Source organism: Rhinolophus sinicus, linkage group LG04 (genome assembly GCF_036562045.2).
Source record: "Rhinolophus sinicus isolate RSC01 linkage group LG04, ASM3656204v1, whole genome shotgun sequence".
NCBI classification, from domain to species: domain Eukaryota; kingdom Metazoa; phylum Chordata; class Mammalia; order Chiroptera; family Rhinolophidae; genus Rhinolophus; species Rhinolophus sinicus.
In genome coordinates, this window is record NC_133754.1 from 183,328,914 (window position 1) to 183,345,570 (window position 16,657).

Consider the following 16,657-nt stretch of genomic DNA (forward strand, 5'->3'; position numbering starts at 1 on the left):
GGGTGGGGCCTGGTGTCCAGAGGGGCTTCAGCAGTCTGATGGGTGGGGGTGTGGTTGAGGGCTCCCTGCCTGTCCTGGTATCCATGCTGTGTGCCCACCCCCACTTCCTTTTAGGAGAGGTCCCAGGAGGCACCAACACTGGGTCCCGCCCCAGCTGTGTGGTCAGAGCGTGTTAACCCCTCAAAGCCTGGAGCTGACACATAGTGAGTACTCAGTAAACACTACCCAGGTGTTATTGTTAACAAATTGCTTAAAAAGTTGGAGGGGTCAAGAGGGGCCCTTTGAGCAGTTGGCTGTTTGAGCGGGGAGTCCCTGTCATTCAGCAGGAGCTGGGTGCCAGGAAACATCACGGCAGCAGTAAGGGAGGAAACTTGTCCTTTCTCTTCCTTTCCAGGCTTCAGGTCCGAGCTCCAAGGTCAGTCAGCCTGTTTGAGGAGCCTCCCCGGATGACCCTGTGTGGTCACCTCGCAGGCCGTGCCCCTGTTCATTGTCTGCTGTCTCTGTGGGAGAACAGAGGCCATGAGTCCCAAGACTTTCTCTATAGCTTCAGCCTCCTGTGGTGCCCGGCATGGATTAGCTTCTCCCCAGACCTTTCTGTATCAGTGAAGGGCAACATCACCATAATCGAACCGTGCCTCACAGAGGACACTGAGGCTCAGAGAGGTGAAGCTACGTGCTCAAGGCCACACAGGACGACAGGTCAGCGAGACCTGAAGTCCTTGTGGGATGGCCTCCCAGAGCCCCTGCCTCAGCACACCGCCCCCACCCCAGGGGAGCCAGGATTTTACACCCCCTACAGGCCCAGGGGGCTGAGAACAGGGGGCTGGAGAGTTGGGAGCCGTGGAGCCCATCTCTCCTGCTGTACTTGGCAGGCAGCTGGGCTGTGTGGGCCCCACAGGCTGAGGAGGGAGCAGGAACTCCCAAACACGCTAATTATTGTGGACGCAAGAGCCATGGTTCCCATTAGGGACCAGGAGGCAGGTTTCTTTTCTTAATGTTTATTACCTTCTAAGTGTGGGACCAATGGTTTCTGGATGAAGTCCTATTAACCTCACATCTGTGTCTTTCATTCTTTCATTCATTCATTCATTCATTCATTCATTCATTCATTCATTCATTCATTCATTCATTCATCCATCCAGTAAAATATTCTCAAAACTGAAAGAAAACCACCTTGGAGATGCCTGTACTTCCCCTGAGTTTGTCTGCAAATAGGAAAACTATGATGGAATTGATCCCATATTTATTGAGCGCCTACTGTTTCTGGGTCAGAAAGTCTAGTTCAACCCTTGCAACACCATCTTTGCTGTCTATTTTGCATCTTGTACTTTTCACTCACCATTCTAGTGTGTGAGTTTCCCATGTGCCAAAAGCCTTCGTAAGAGGTGGTGTCAAGGCTGGGAGATGATACCACAGGAGCCTGCCGCCTGGGTTACCAGGGACGGGGGACTATCCCCTTCCCATACCGGGGCCCCTCAGCCCCTCCTCTCCGTCCAGCTACCTTGTGCTTCCAGCCTCAAGCCTACCTCCTCCATGAAGTCCGCTATGCCCTCCCCCCCTGGCCTGTGCTTTTCCCCGAAGCCCCGGCCTCTTACCTTCCCAGGTCTACTCCCACTTCCTCTTTTCCTAGAAGGTAATGTCCTTTCTCTTCCTTTCCAGGCTTCAGGGCTGAGCTCAAAACTCCTTGTTAAGGGGCCTCTCGGGCCGCCCTGCGGGCTCATCTTGTGTGCTTGCCCCTCTCTTCATCCTTGAACCCACAGGTCTCATTGTTCAGGAGAGAGACTTCTGTGGAACGTGCCGGCGAATTTCCAAAAGCTGAAAGGCCTGCTTTGTAGGGTTGCCAGATTTAGCAATAAAAAGAAAATAAAAATACAACACACTCAGTTGAATATGAATTTCAGAGAAGCAAAAATAATTTGAGTATAAGTATGCCCCAAAGATTGAATGGGATACACTTATAAACATTTGTTTATCTCAAATTCAATCTAAGTTGGCATCTTGTATTTCATCTGGCCACTTCCTACCATCTTTGCCCCCCTTGTCGGGCACACTCAACAGCTAGACCACACCTTCCAGGCTGCTGGTGTGTGTGTGTGTGTGTGAGAGAGAGAGAGAGAGAGAGAGAGAGAGAGAGAGAGAGAGAGAGAGAGAGGAGGCAGTGTGGGCTTCAGTCTGGGGGGCCTCACATGTTTTCAGTTTATCACCTGGCTGGGGAAGAATGGCTGTCCTTGCTCCTGGCTCTGTTTTCCCAAACAGTCACCACTGTCCGTCACTTGTGCTTGGAATAAAATGCAAACTCCCTGAGTCTCACGAGGCAAGATGGCTTCTGCCACTGTGCCCAGCCCTCGTGACCCCAGACCCCTGGCCACTCCCACTCCCCCAAGCTCTCTCCCGCCTCCCAGGCCTAGGCCTGTGCTGTGACCTCCAACACAACTCTCTCTCCTCGGCTGGCTGCTTCCTTCTGCTTCCAGTTTCCTCAGAGTTCCCCCACTGTCCGTGGACACTGGGCGTCCTCACACCCCCTCTATGTCCTCTTAGCACCTTGCTTAGTCCTCCCAGCCAGAACAGCACCTCCTCCAGGCCAGGTCTTTACTTCTTGTCCTGCCGCCCTCCCGCCCCCACTCCCCCAGTATGTGTCAAAAAGAGAGTAAGTGGGCTGTCATTAAACCCATATTTTTGTTTAGAGCATCTTTCTTACAGTGCACATATGCATTCATTTATTTGTTCCTTCAACAAAAAACACCAGGCACTGGGAAATTCAGTGTAGACGCTGGTCCTGCCCTTGTGTGTCTATCCAGCCAGGTGTGTGGGGGGAGGGGAGGTACAGGCCAGAACGGAAAGGAAACACCACCTGGCGATCTCTGGGGTCCTCCTATTCCAGGTGGTGCTGCTTTCTCCCACACATCCTCCCCTGTGGCTGTAAAGAGATTAATATATGCAAATACCCTTCTCCTATGGTGGTTCTAGCCTTGAACTCTGCGGATTAAGTTACTTCATTTAAATAAATATTTGGGCACCCTCGACACCACATATACTTGTATAAATCCTAAATAGTAAATAAAATCCCCTCATTTCTCATGGCTGTAGAGCTTCTAATCCCAAGTCCTGTGGGCGTTTCGACAGTTAAGATGGTTCACGGGTGCTGCTGAGATTTTATTTGGAATATCAAATACCTACATTCTATGAGATGCTCCTTAATGGGCCTTGTTAATACCAGCCAGAGGGGGCAAAGGATAAGGCGGGTGCTGGAGGTTTGCTGGGAGGGGGCATCTAGAGGGACACAGGCCCATTAGCAAGCCAGAAAGGAGGTGACTCCCGGAGGGTTGTCAAGTAGTCAGGAAAGTGACAGGGAGGGACAACAGGGCTTGGATGGTCGGAGGCCTGGTCAAGACTGGGTTCCTGAGACACCTATAAGGAGGTTTTGGGAACAAATGCGTTCAAGGATGAGACCTGAAGCAAACATTTCCCATATCCATTGGGGGGCACCTAGGGGGTATGTTCCAGATGGTGGGCGAGGCAAACAGGTCCCGGGTTTGGGAAAGGGGATGGTTCACTCTCAGCGGGTCCAGAGGGCAGCCTGGACTGGTAACAGGAAGGCTGTCTCCCCAACACTCCTGTCACCCTGGGACCTCAGCCTCCCTCCAGCCTCACACCCCCAGAAGGGGCTTGAGAATCACCTGCTGGATTGTGTGCACTTCCCAAGTCTCGGCACAGCTTTGGCAGACACATTACAGCAATGCTCACCGTCTCCTAAGACCAAGTGGCCTGGAGATGGTCCCCCCCATGTTGTTCCTGCCCCCCCCCCCCCGGACCTTCCTTTGTTCCCTCTGCCTGGAGTTCTTCCCCAGATCAAGGTGGCTCCCTCCCTCCCCTCCAAGTCTTGGCTCAAACATCACCTCTTCAAGAAGGTTACCCAGAGCAACCTGCCTCAGTCTCCCCTCCTCAACCCCTCTCAGAATGCAGCCTCCTCTGGCTCTCCAGGCTGCGGGGGTCTGGGTTTGTTTTGTTTGTTGATGTATCCCCAGGGCCTGGCACAGGCCTGGCACACAACAGGTGCTCGGTCAATATTCTGTTGACTGGATGAACTCGGCAAACATTGCCTGAATCCTTCTGCACCCCTGGCTCTGGCCAGGAGCCCGTATACCCAGGCAATAACCACCTTTGGAACCAACAAACCATCAAGAACCCATAGAATCTGCCAGTCTTCACTGAGCACCTGTATGGGTGCCAAACCGAGGTCCGGGTTCCGAGGTGGGTGGAAAGCTGAGGACAGGAAGACCCGCCCCGCGGAGGGCAGAGCCGGGGTTCACACAGCTCTCGCTCATATTTGTATAATGCGCCAGCCCCCCCCCCCCGCCCCCTGTTTGTGTGTGTCTTTGTCCATCCATTTACTTTCAATCTGTGCCTTTGTATTTAAAGTGCAACTCTGCATTTTGTTCCTCTGCACCTCCTTTCCTGCCTTCTCTGCGTTATTATTATTAATTATTATCGTTTAGCGATTGCTTAAGGGATTAAAATATACATCCCTAACTTTTCGGTTAACGTAGAGTTAATATTGAAGTGCTTCACATAAAATGTTGAATCTTTGTGACTGCGAAGGTCACCCTTCATGCTGGAGTTGTCGTGTGTCTATGTGTGTAATTTTTGCTTTAGATAGTCCTATATAGTTTCCTATATGAGTTTTGAGAATTCTTTGCATAATCTAGGTACAGGTTCTTTGTTAGATAAGTGATTTGAAAATATTTTCTCCAAATCTGTAACTTGTCTTTTCATTCTCTTAACAGAGTCTTTGGCAGAGCAAAAGTTTCAAGTTTTGATGAAATCCAATTTACCATTTTACAAAAAAATGACGTTTTCTGTTTACCCAAGTATTTATCATTTCACATGTTCTCGTTAATCTGAATTTCCATATTTACCCTTTTCCCTTTAGCATGGCTTGTAGTCCAGGTCTTACGATGAAAAAATATCCTCGTTTAAAAAAGAAATTTGTTTTAATCTGAAAATGACTATTTTACCTTCATTCTTAAAGGATGTTTTTCCTGGATTTAGAATTCTTGGGTAGAAGTATTTTTCTTTCCATCCTCTTCAAAAGAAAAGACACTTTTTATTTTGAAGTAGTTAGAGTCACAGACAGTTCCAAAAATAGTCCAGAGAGATCTGGGTACCCTCAGCTAGTCTCCCCCAATGTTCCTGTCTTATATAGTAGCACAAACAGCAAATCAAGCAGATCAACATTCACACGAGACATGTGTATAGTTCTACGCTGTTTTATAACACGTGTAGAGGCCTGTAACTACCATGGGAGTCAAGATACAGAGCATTCCATCACCACAAAGAACTCCCCTCATATTGCCTCTTATAGTCACACACTCTATCCCCTGGCAACCACTCACCTGCTCTCTATCTATACTTTGTCCTTTAAAGAATGTTATGTAACTGACATCATACAGCACATGATATTTTCAGAATGGCTTTTTCACTCAATGTGATGCCCTTGAGATCCATCCAGGTTGTGTGTATCAGTAGCCCATTCCTTTTTGTTGCTGAATACTAGTCCATGGTTTGCTTAACCATTTGCCTACGTTTTGGTTGTTTCCTGTTTTTCGCTATTACAAAGAAAGCTGCTATGGACATTCGCATACAGGTTTTAGTGTGGATACAAGTTTTCATTTCTCTGAGATAAATGTTCAGAAGCTTGATTGCTGGGTCATATAGTAAGTATATATTTAGTTTTTTGAGAAACTATCAAACCATTTTTCTGAGTGGTCATACTATTTTCCATTCCCAACAGGAATACATGAATGACCCATTTTCTCTGCATCCTTGCCAGCATTTCATGTTGTCACTATTTTATTTTTAAATTTTAGCTGTTGTAATAGGTATGTAGTGATGTCTCATTGTGGCCTAAAATTGCATTTCCCTAAAGGCTAGTGATATGTAATATCTTTTTTGTGTGCCTATTTTCCATCTGTATATCTTTTTCAGTGAAATACCTCTATACGTGTTTTGCCTATTTTCTAATTAGATTGTTTATGGGTTTTTTACTCTTAAGTTTTGAGAACTGTTTATATAATTTAGATACAAGTTCTTTGTTAGATAGGTGATTTGAAAATATTTTCTTTCAGTCTGTAACTTGTCTTTTCATTCTCTTAACAGAGTCTTTGGAAGAGCAAAAGTTTCAAGTTTTGATGAAATTCAATTTATCATTTTTTTTTTGTATTATGGATTATGTTTTTTGTGTTGTCTAAGGACCACTTTGCCTAACCCTAGATACTAAAGATTTTCTCTTATGATTTTTTTCATAAAGTTTTATAATTTTACATTTAAGTCTGCAATCCATCCTGAGTTAATTTTTGTATAAGGTTTGAGGTTTAGTTTGAGGTTCAATTTTTTTTGTTTGTTTTATCAATGTCCGATTTTTTCAGCACCGTTTGTTGAAAAGGCTATCCTTCTTGCACTGGATTATTTCATACCTTTGTGAAAAATCACTTAGATGTATTTGCGTGGGTCTTTTTATGGTTCTCTATTCTGTTCCAGTGATCTACGTATCTATCCTTCCACCAATACCACACAGTCTTGATTATTGTTGCTGAATAATATTTTCAAATCAGGTAGAGTGATTCCTCCCATTTATTGTTCTTTTTCAAAATTGTTTTAGGTATTCTAATTCTTTCGGCTTCCCATATTACATTTTAGAATAATACTGTCTATATCTAAAAAATATCTTGCTCGGATTTTGATAAGAATTGTGTTAAACTTATAAATCAACTTGGAGGAACTGACATTTTTACTATGCTGATTCTTCCAATCCATGAACATGGATTTGTCTCCATTTATTTAGATCATTTTAAAATTTTTTCATCAGTAGTTTTGTAGTTTCCAGCACACAAGTCCTATACATGTTTTGTTATTTATACTTATTTCATTTTTTGAACAATTATAAATATTATATTTAAAATTTCAGTTTCCATGTGTTCATTGCTAATATACCAATATACAATTGATTTGTGTGTGTGTGTGTGTGTGTGTGTGCGCGCGCGTGTGTGCGTGTGTTGATTTTATATCCTGTGACCTGGTTGAACTCATTTTTTAGCTCTGGGAGATTTTTTTGCAGCTTTCTTGGAATTTTCTACGTAGACAATCATATCATCTGCAAATAGGGATATTTTTCTTTCTTCCTTTCTGATTTGTATGCCTTTTATTTCCTTTTCTTGTCTTACTGCTCTGGCTAGAACTTCCAGAACTAAACATAGATTGTTGAGAATGGAACCCTTACCTTGTTCCCAATCTTAGGAGGAAGACATTCAATCGCTCAACATTGTGTTATAGATTTTTTTGTAGATGTTTTTTGTCAAATGGAGGAAGTTCTCCCTCTACTCCTAGTTTTCTTAGAGTTTTTTGATGATAGGGTGTTGACTTGTATCAAATGTTTTTTTCTGCATTAATTAATATGTGATTTTTCTCCTTGAGACTGTTATGTGGTGAATTACATTGATTGATTTCAAATATTGAACCAGTCTTATATCCCCAGAATAAGCCCTACTTGGTCACAATGTATAATTCTTATCATATATTGCCAAATTTTGTTTGCTAATATTTTGTTAAAGATTTTTGCATCTATGTTCATTAGGGATGTTGGTCTGTATTTTTCTTTTTTTGTATCGTCTTTATCTGGTTTTGGTATCAGGGTAATACGGCTATCATAAAATGAATAGAAAGTGTTCCCTTCTCTTTTTATGCATTCAATTGCCTTAACAGTTATAGTGTTATTTAAATGATTTATTTCAGATCGGATGAGTTGTGATAGTTTGTGCTTTCCACGAAACTGGTTCATTTCATCTTAGTTGTCAAATTTATGAGTGTAGAGCTGTACACAATATCCCCTTATTATCCTTTTTATGTCTTCAGGGTCTGTAGAGTATCCCCTGTTCCATTACTGATATTGGTGATTTGCATTTTCTCTCTCTCTCTTTTTCCTTTGCCAGTCTTCCTAAAGTTTTCTCAATTTTATTGATCATTAAAAAAAACAAACAGCTTTTGTTTCTATGATTTTCTCTATTGTTTTTTTGATTTTAATTTTATTGATTTTTGCTTTTATATGTATTATTATTTTTTTCCTTCTGTTTGTTTTGGGTTTGTTTTGTTCTTCTTTTTCTAGTTTCTTCCTTTTTTTTTTTTTCCTTTTTTTTAACTTCACCAGTATAATACTATTAGATCAAAACTGGATTTAAAGTTTATACTTTCTAGGTGGGATATTTCATCCACCTAAATTTTTTTCTAAAGTCTAGTTTCTTAAGGTAGAAGTTTAGCTGCATGATCTGAGACTTTCTCTTTTTCTAAATATTTAGTGCTATAAATTTCCCTCATCACACTGCTTTAGCTGCATTCCATGAATTTTGATATGTTGTATTTTTGTTTTCATTTAGATCTATGTATTTTTTTCAATTTCCTTTGATCTATAGATAATTTAGAAAGGCACTGTTTAGTTTCCAAGTGTTTGGAGATTTTCCTGTTATCTTTCTGTTATTGATTTCTACTTTGATTCTCTTATGGTCAGAGTATACACTCTGTTTGGTTTCAATTATTCAAAATTTATTGAGATTTCCCACATGCATCCTGATCCCACACATGCACAGCCTCCCCCATTATCAGCATCTCCCACCACAGTGAAACATTTGTTATGATTGATGAACCTGCATTGACTCATCATTATCACCCCAAGTTCATGGCTTACATTAAGGTTCATTCTTGGTATTGTGTATTCTGTGGGTTTGGACAAATGTATGATGACATGTATCTACCATGACAGTATCACATAGAGTATTTTCACTGCCCCCAAAATCCTCTGTGTTCTGTCTATTCATAATTCCTCTCCCCTGTTCACCTAACCCCTGGCAAACTTGAGACTGTTATGTGGTGAATTACATTGATCTTTTGCTGTAGTCATAGTTTTGCTTTTTCCAGAATGTCATGTAGTTTAAATCATACAATTTGCAGCCTTTTCAGATTGGCTTCTTTCACGTATCATATGCACTTCAGTTTCTTCCATGTCTTTTCATAGTTTGATAGCTAATTTCTTTCTATCACTGAATGATATTGCATCGTCTGGAGGTACCACAGTTTATTTGTCCGTTCTCCTACTGAAGGATATCTTGGTTGCTTCCAAGTTTTTACAATTATGAATAAAACTGCTATAAACATCTGTATGCAGGTTTTTGTATGGACATAAATTTTCCACTCCTTTGGCTAAATACCGGAGCATGAGTGCTGGATAAAAGTATGTTTAGTTTTGAAAGAAACCACCAAATATCTTCCACAGTGGCTGTGCCATTTTGCATTCCCACAGACAGTGAAAGAGAGTTCCTGTTGCTCCATGTCTTCGTCAGCCTTTGGTGTTGTCAGTGTTCTGGATTTTGGCCATTCTGATAGGTGTGTAATGGTGAAAGTGAAATTTTTAAAATTCCATTTATAACAGCACAACAGTATAACATACTTAATAATAAATGTAAGAAGAGAATGAAATTAAAGAAGACCTAAGATAAATGGAAATTATCTCAGAATGTTCACGGCTCGGAAGTCTCAATATTGTTAAGAGGTCAGTTCTTCCCAATTGACCTATAGATTCAGCATGATCCCAGTTATAATCTCAGCATCCTTGTGAAAATACATACATTGTCAAGCTGATTCCAAAATTGATATGGAAATGCAAAGGACCTAAGGTAGCCAAAAAACCGGCTGTAAGGCAGAGAACTTATACTACTTGATTTCAAGACTAAGGAATCAAGACAAGGCAAATAGATGAACATAACCGACTAGCGAGTCCAGAAGTAGACCCACACTTACACAGCATGTTGATTTTTGACAAAGGGGTCAAAGCATTTCAAGGAGGAAAAGAAGTCCTTTGAACAAGTGGTGCTGGAACAACTGAATCTCTATATTGAAAAAAATGAAACTTGATCTTTCACATTATACATAACACTTAAGATGGATCATAGATCTAAATATAAAAGCTAGAACTATGATGCTTTTTGAAGAAAACGTAGGAAAAAATCATGACCTATGAGCCGGCCAAAATTTATTAGATGGGACACAGATAGAAATAACCATAAAAAATATCGACAAATTGACTTCATCAAAATGGAAAACTCCTGCTTATTGTTAAGAAAATGAAAAGGGAAACCACATACTTGGAGAAAATATTATAAAACACAAAGGACTGGTCTCCAGACTATATAAAGTCTACAACTCAGTAATCAAAGGGCACACACCCAATACTAACAGTCAAAGATGTGAACAGATACTTCACAGAATAATGTATATAGAAGGCCAATGAGCTCATTTAAAAGTGCTCAACACTATTAGTTATCTGGGAAATGTAAATTCAGGTCCATGAGATGCTACTACAATATCTCATGATTAAGATATTTTATGATTAAAATTCTTTTTAAATAATTTTTTTATTGGGGACTTTTGGGGAACAGTGTGTTTCTCCAGGACCCATCAGCTCCAAGTCGTTTTCCTTCAATCTAGTTGTGGAGGGCACAGCTCCAAGTCCAGTCGCTGTTTTCAATCTTTAGTTGCAGGGGGCGCAGCCCACGATCCCATGTGGGAATCGAACTGGCAACCCTGTTGTTCAGAGCTCGCGCTCCAATCAATCTGAGCCATTGAGCTGCCCCTATGATTAAAATTTTAAAAGATTGACCACATCAAATGTTGGTAAAGAACAACCGGCATGCTCATAAATTGTTGCTGGGAACACAAAATGTTCCAAGGACTTTGGAAAAAGTTTTACTGGTTCCCTATAAAGTAAAGCGTACATACACCTACCCTGTAACCCAGTAATTCCACATCTAGATATTTTCTCGAAAGATGTAAATACATATGTTCACAAAAAGATTTGTATGTGAATGTTTATAGCAGCTTTATTTATAAAACCCCCCAACTGGAAACAACTCAACTGTGCATTAACAGAAGAATGGGTATAGAAAGTATGGTGTATCCATACTATGGAATACCACTCATCAATAAAATGGGAATTAACTATTAATACACACAACACAGATGAATCACATTGACATATTGAATGAAAAGAGCTGGACACAAAAAGCACAGACTATATAATCCCATGAAGTTCTGGAACAGGCAAAACTATTCAATGGTGGAAAAAAGATCAGTGTATTGGTTACCTTTGGCAGTTCAGGACTGTCTGGGAAGACTCAGAGGTAGTTTTTTGGAATGATGGAATGGTTCTATGCCTTCATAAGTGTGTGGGTTATACAGGTGTATGTATTTGTCAAAACCCTTAAATTGTACATGTGAGATTGGTACATTTCACTATATGTAAATTTCACCAAAAAAAAACACACCCTGAAATGAAGCAAACAAGCCAAGGTTCAGAATAGCACTAAATGGGTCGATACACATCGCAGCAAAACCATGGCCACTGTTCATGCAGAACCCAGTTAGTTCCATCTTTGCTTGGCCGCCCTCAAGCTCAGTTAGGGCACAGCTTTCAGCTGCCCTGACTGTACTAGCTTAAATAATCACAAGGCAAAGCTCTCCCACATTCTGGAGACAGGAGGCGTCCCTTGGCACTGCCTCAACGCTGCTCTGCCTTTCAGTAGCTGGGCTCAGCTCCCGCCCGCTCTCCATCACAGGCACAACCTGCTTGATTCATGTCTCCTCCGAGATACCAAAGACAAATGTTATGCCTGAATCACCCGCTCCCTGGAGAACTTCAGGCCCCAGCAGGTGAGAAGCCACTGGTCTGCTCCCTGCAATCAGAACTGGCCTGGGAATTGGGCTCCTTGGTTGTAGTTACAGCGTGTAAGACTTTCCCTGTGAAATGCGGAGCACTTTCATTCATGTATTCACGAGTCACCAAACAGTCATTGAGCTGCTCCTATGTGCCAGGCCCTGTTCTAGGTTCTTGGGACACATGAGCAAGCAAATCGAAGAAAATCCTTTGTCCTCAGGGGCTTACATTCTACTGGAAGCATACTGATTGTGGTGGGCAGAATAATGACCCCTCCCCCCAAAGATGTCCCGTCCTAAGCCCCAGAACCTGTTAATATGTTACCTTATGTGGCCAAAGGGATTTTGCAGATGTGATTAAGTTAAGAACCCTGAGACAGGGAGATTGTCTTGGATTATCTGGGTGGGTCCGATGTCAAGGGTCCTTATAAGGGAGGCAGGAAGGTCAGAGTCAGAGACGTCAATGTGACAATAGAAGTCAAGGCTGGAATGATGCATTTGATGAAAGGAAGTCATGAGCCAAACAATCAATGTAGGTGGTCTCTGGAAGCTGGAAAGAGCAAGAAAATGAATCCCCCACAGAGCGCTTCCAGAAGGAACAGTATTGATTTTGACCCAGTAAGACCCATTGCAGACATTGGCCTCCCAAAGTGGTAAGAGAATAAATTTGTTTTGTTTTAAACCACCAAGTGTGTGGTAATTTGTTACAGCAGCAACAGGAAACTAATATACTGACTTCAACACCGAACCCAATATATAAGCAAATTATCCATGATGTGTTGGAAGGTGATGGGCCAAGAATTCTGGGCTCTTCTTTGCCTTAGGGGGAGGCAGCTCTTGGGACAAATGTCTGTTTGCAAACATGGTAATTGGGCAACCAGTGCTTGACAATTCCTTCAGCTCCATTAAGGAGAAACCTTTGTTTATTGATAGGAGAGTATCTAACCACAGTGATAAAATACCATTGCGTGTTGAAGTTCAAGTAAAATCCAGATGGCGAAAGTGTAATTGGCTTTGTACATGGACAGGGTTTCATTGTATTAAACTGTGCAAATGATCATACGTAGAAAACTCCCATTTACCAGATGGAGAGATGGAGGCACAAGCGGCAACAGGGCTGCACGGTGAGATGGTGGCATCTTACCTCCATTGGGCTGGCAGTTTGGGCCTGGGTTTCCCCTCCACGTGAAAATTAGTCTTTCTTGCACACCATACAAAGGCACTTTGCCCGCTCAGACACCTTTCCCCAGAGAAATGACCCAGCCTGCTCGTTCTGCTAGTGTCAGACTGTCCAAGCTGGAAGGAGGGGTGAGCTCCCGGAAGCCTCGCCCTGCGTCCGGGCTCTTGTCCTGGCTGTGACCTCTCTGGGGAATGCCCTTTCCTTGTTTAGCTAATCCATCTCTCTTGTCAGGAAGCACCCCCGGCTCTCTTCCTTTCCTCGGAAGCTCCCTAGCTTTCACTGTCCCCTGGAAACATCACAGGCTCTCTGGCGTTGCTGGACACTTACTGTGTCTCCTCAGCTGTATTGGACACTATCTGAGAGCAGCGCTCCTGCCTTCCCCCCTCCGCAAAGCCAAGTGGGGGGCTGGATGTGTGGATGACGCTAGCTTTTGTCACTTGAAGGCAAAACTGGAATCAAGTTTCCTGCGTTGTGATAACTATATGTTATGATCCAGGTTCAGCTGCTATAATGTAACCCAAAACAGCAGGGACGTAAACGTGATAACCAGTCCCCAACATACGCAGCCCAAGGTCGATATGGTGGCTCCTCAGTGTCAGGGACCTAGACTCCTGCTAGCTTGCTGTTCTGTCGTCCTCAACTCACAGCTTCCAACCCGGGATTTGAAATGGTTGTTCCTGTTCCTGCTGCTGCATCCTCATTCCGGTCAGCAGGAAGCAGAGATGAGAAAGAGGGCCCCTCTTCCTTTTAAGGGCAGGCCAGGATGTCGCACACATCACTTCCAATCGCATGTCACTGGCCAGAACCCGGTCACGCCAGCACCCTTAGTTGCAAGGGGAGCCGGGAAATGTGATCTTTTGTGGGGTGGCCAGGGACAGCCCCATCTTGGAGGCTGACCCTTGACTATATACCCTTTAGCTCCTGGAGAGCAAGTCTTGCCTTATTCAACTTGGGTTTCCCCAGGGCCTTGCACAGTGCGGGGTGGGGAGTGGAGTCCACGCTCAATAAGAATGTGTTGGAAGAATTAATGAATGAATACAGTGTCTTATCTAATGAATACAGGGTCTCACAATAATGGCATCTCCCTCTTAGGGCCTTTGTAAATAGGATAATGTACAATATACTGAGTCTGCGGGAAGAGCTCTGTGCCAGATCTTGCTATTATTACTGAAGATATCGCCTAATCGAATCTGATGTCCAGAAAAGGTTTTTTGTAGACATGTGATTCATTTCATCCCATCGGCCCAGCCCCAATGAATCCGAACTGTGGAGAGTCAGTGGTGGTTTGGGGAACTTGGGAGAGCGGGATGACTGCTCCCAACACTTTGGGCATTGATGAGAAAGGATCTAACAAAGGATTTGTGATGACTACATGGAATGAATGAATGAATGAATGAATGAATGAATGATTGAATGAATAGATGAATGAATGATTGCATTGGAGATCTTGAAGAATTCCTTGCTTGGCAATGAAATTCTGTCTCCTTGGTGTCTCAGGGTCCTAGAAGGATTGGGGAACAGAGTACTGGACAGGGCTGCTGCAGCCAGGCCCAGGGAAGGCAGGGCCAGTGTGCCGATGCAAAGCATGTTTTCCCGGCCAGGGGAAGCTCAGAAAGAGTGGACAGTAACGTATGGCGCATGTATCACCAGCTGGGATTGTCCATGGACCCAGACCTCTTGTTGATGCTGGTGGTTGGCGGTGATGTGGCTTCCTTGCTTCATATATGATCGCCCAGGTGCCTTCTTGGGGGCTGAGGGCTCCTTCCTCAGCCTGTGGTCCCTGCACCCCTGGGGGAGAATAAATGTTGTTTTGCACAATCCAGACTCCATGGAAACCGCCCAGACTCCGTTAATTCCACTTTCCTCGTTTCATGCAAACCAGGTTTGTAGGAACCTCTGAGATCACAGTTGAGGTGAAAGTACTGGTTGGCTTCAGGGTCTGCCCACACCTTAGGCTGGAGGTGACATTCGCCCGTTGTGTTTTATGCAGTGAGTGGACTTTACTCAGTGCAGCCTCTTGTTTCTGTTTTAGCATTGTGAGGTTTTGGGCAGCTAAGTAATTAGGGGTCCTGGAAATGCCTCTCCATGGGAGGCAGGGCTCTGCTGATCCGAGAGACATAAGAACTAGGACAAATAGTCCAGCATCCCTGAGATTCGGTTTTCTCATCTGAGAAGTGGGGATGGTGACGACAGCACATCTCAGGGGCAGGATGAGGGGCAGTAAGTGCTCAGCCTGACACCAACACACAGCAGATGCCCCCAGATGACAGCTGTGATGGATGTCACCGGGCACTGGGTTAATAAGCCACCCAAGATTTGCAAAGCCATGGTGGGTGGCAGAGACACTCCCTGCCCCACACCCTACCCCACAGAAGCAGCCGTGAGTGTGACTGTGGGTCTGGAAGGGACTGGTGGGTGTGGGAACAGATCAATTACACCACAGCGTGAGGTCTCTGTGCTTTCCAAACTTTCCATCAGGAGTGTTTATTGCTTTGATAATTGGGGTGGGGGGGGCGCCCAAAAGACCAAACAAGCCGTGTAATGAGGGGGAGAGAGAGAGAGAGAGAGAGAGAATGGGGCCTGGGCTGTGGCGTGTTTAATAGAAGACAGAGAAAATCCTCTTGATTTGGGGATTTCAGATGATGCCCTAGGGAGAGGAGACATCCTGGAAGAGGTTTGTTCTGAGGCCTGAAGAATGAGGAGCGTGTGGACAGTACCCTACGGATTTGGGATTGATAAAATGGGGCTGGACCAGAGGGCAATGGAACCCACCTGCCATTTGCTGGCTGTGGGGCTTTGGGTAAGAAGTTAACCTCCCTGTGCCTCAGTCTCTCCCTCTGTAAAATGGGGATGATGGAGATCATTGCCCCTCCACCTCTCGGAGTGGTCATGAGGATAAAAGCAGGGATCAACCATCGGGGCTTGGAGCACAGCCTGGCAGGGTGGGCTAATAAATAAAAGCCCCACCCACCTGCAGTGTGCCCCAAATGCCTGCAGGCCCAGCTGCTTGTTGGAACAGGCCTGTGGTTTAAGGCAGGTGTCTCCGTTTTCTCTTCCATCTTCTTCCTGTCACCTGCCTTGTCCCAGGGGGAGGGGATGCTGAGCAGAGCATTCTCCCCACTGCAGGCTCTGCTGGTGATGGCCTGAGGTCCCTCCGAGAAGGTGGGGTGAGTGGGTGCTTTCGAAGCCTCTGTCTGTGGTCTCATACTAACAGGTTGGGGAGAGACGTTAGGGACCTCAAGGCCCCAGAGACCCCTGACCTGGGGGAGAGAGGCTGACAGTGACAGGGCCTCTTCCCCATCAGGCTGTGCCCTCATCTGAGCGCCAGCAGCCAAAGGGGCGGGGTTCTGTCCACGCGACGGTCAGGAAGCCGCTTTGCAGAGATCCTTCCACCAGGTCAGCTCAAACCAAGTGGCGCCACTGTGAGGGACCTGCTGGGGCCATGGTGACCTTAGCCTCTGTGGGGTGGGCTGAGAGGGGGCCACTTCGAGAGAGGTGGGGGTGCAAAGAGCTCAGAGGCTATCTCAGCCCCCAGACAATTGAGTAAGTCCAGGCCTCAGCCTCCACGTTTCCCTGTGGAGACAGTGTACCTCCCTGACCCCAAGTTCCATAGGTGGGAGAAATTAGAGTGTCAGGTGTCTGTGGCCCAGAGCTCGATGACATGTCTGCTACACTAGGGGACCAGGGATGGAGGACAGGACAGCCAGGACAGCCCCAGAGCTC

The 16,657-nt window shown here is 44.6% G+C and overlaps 1 long non-coding RNA gene across 1 annotated transcript; it reads right to left on the reverse strand.

Moving 5' to 3' along the window:
• Window positions 1–215: 215 nt before the first annotated feature.
• On the reverse strand, window positions 216–2,319 carry LOC141571196 (uncharacterized). The gene is made up of 3 exons (XR_012495978.1): window positions 2,205–2,319; window positions 1,596–1,824; window positions 216–500 (listed from the first exon to the last, which is right to left on the reverse strand). It is a non-coding gene; the product is annotated as an uncharacterized LOC141571196 (long non-coding RNA).
• Window positions 2,320–16,657: the final 14,338 nt, after the last annotated feature.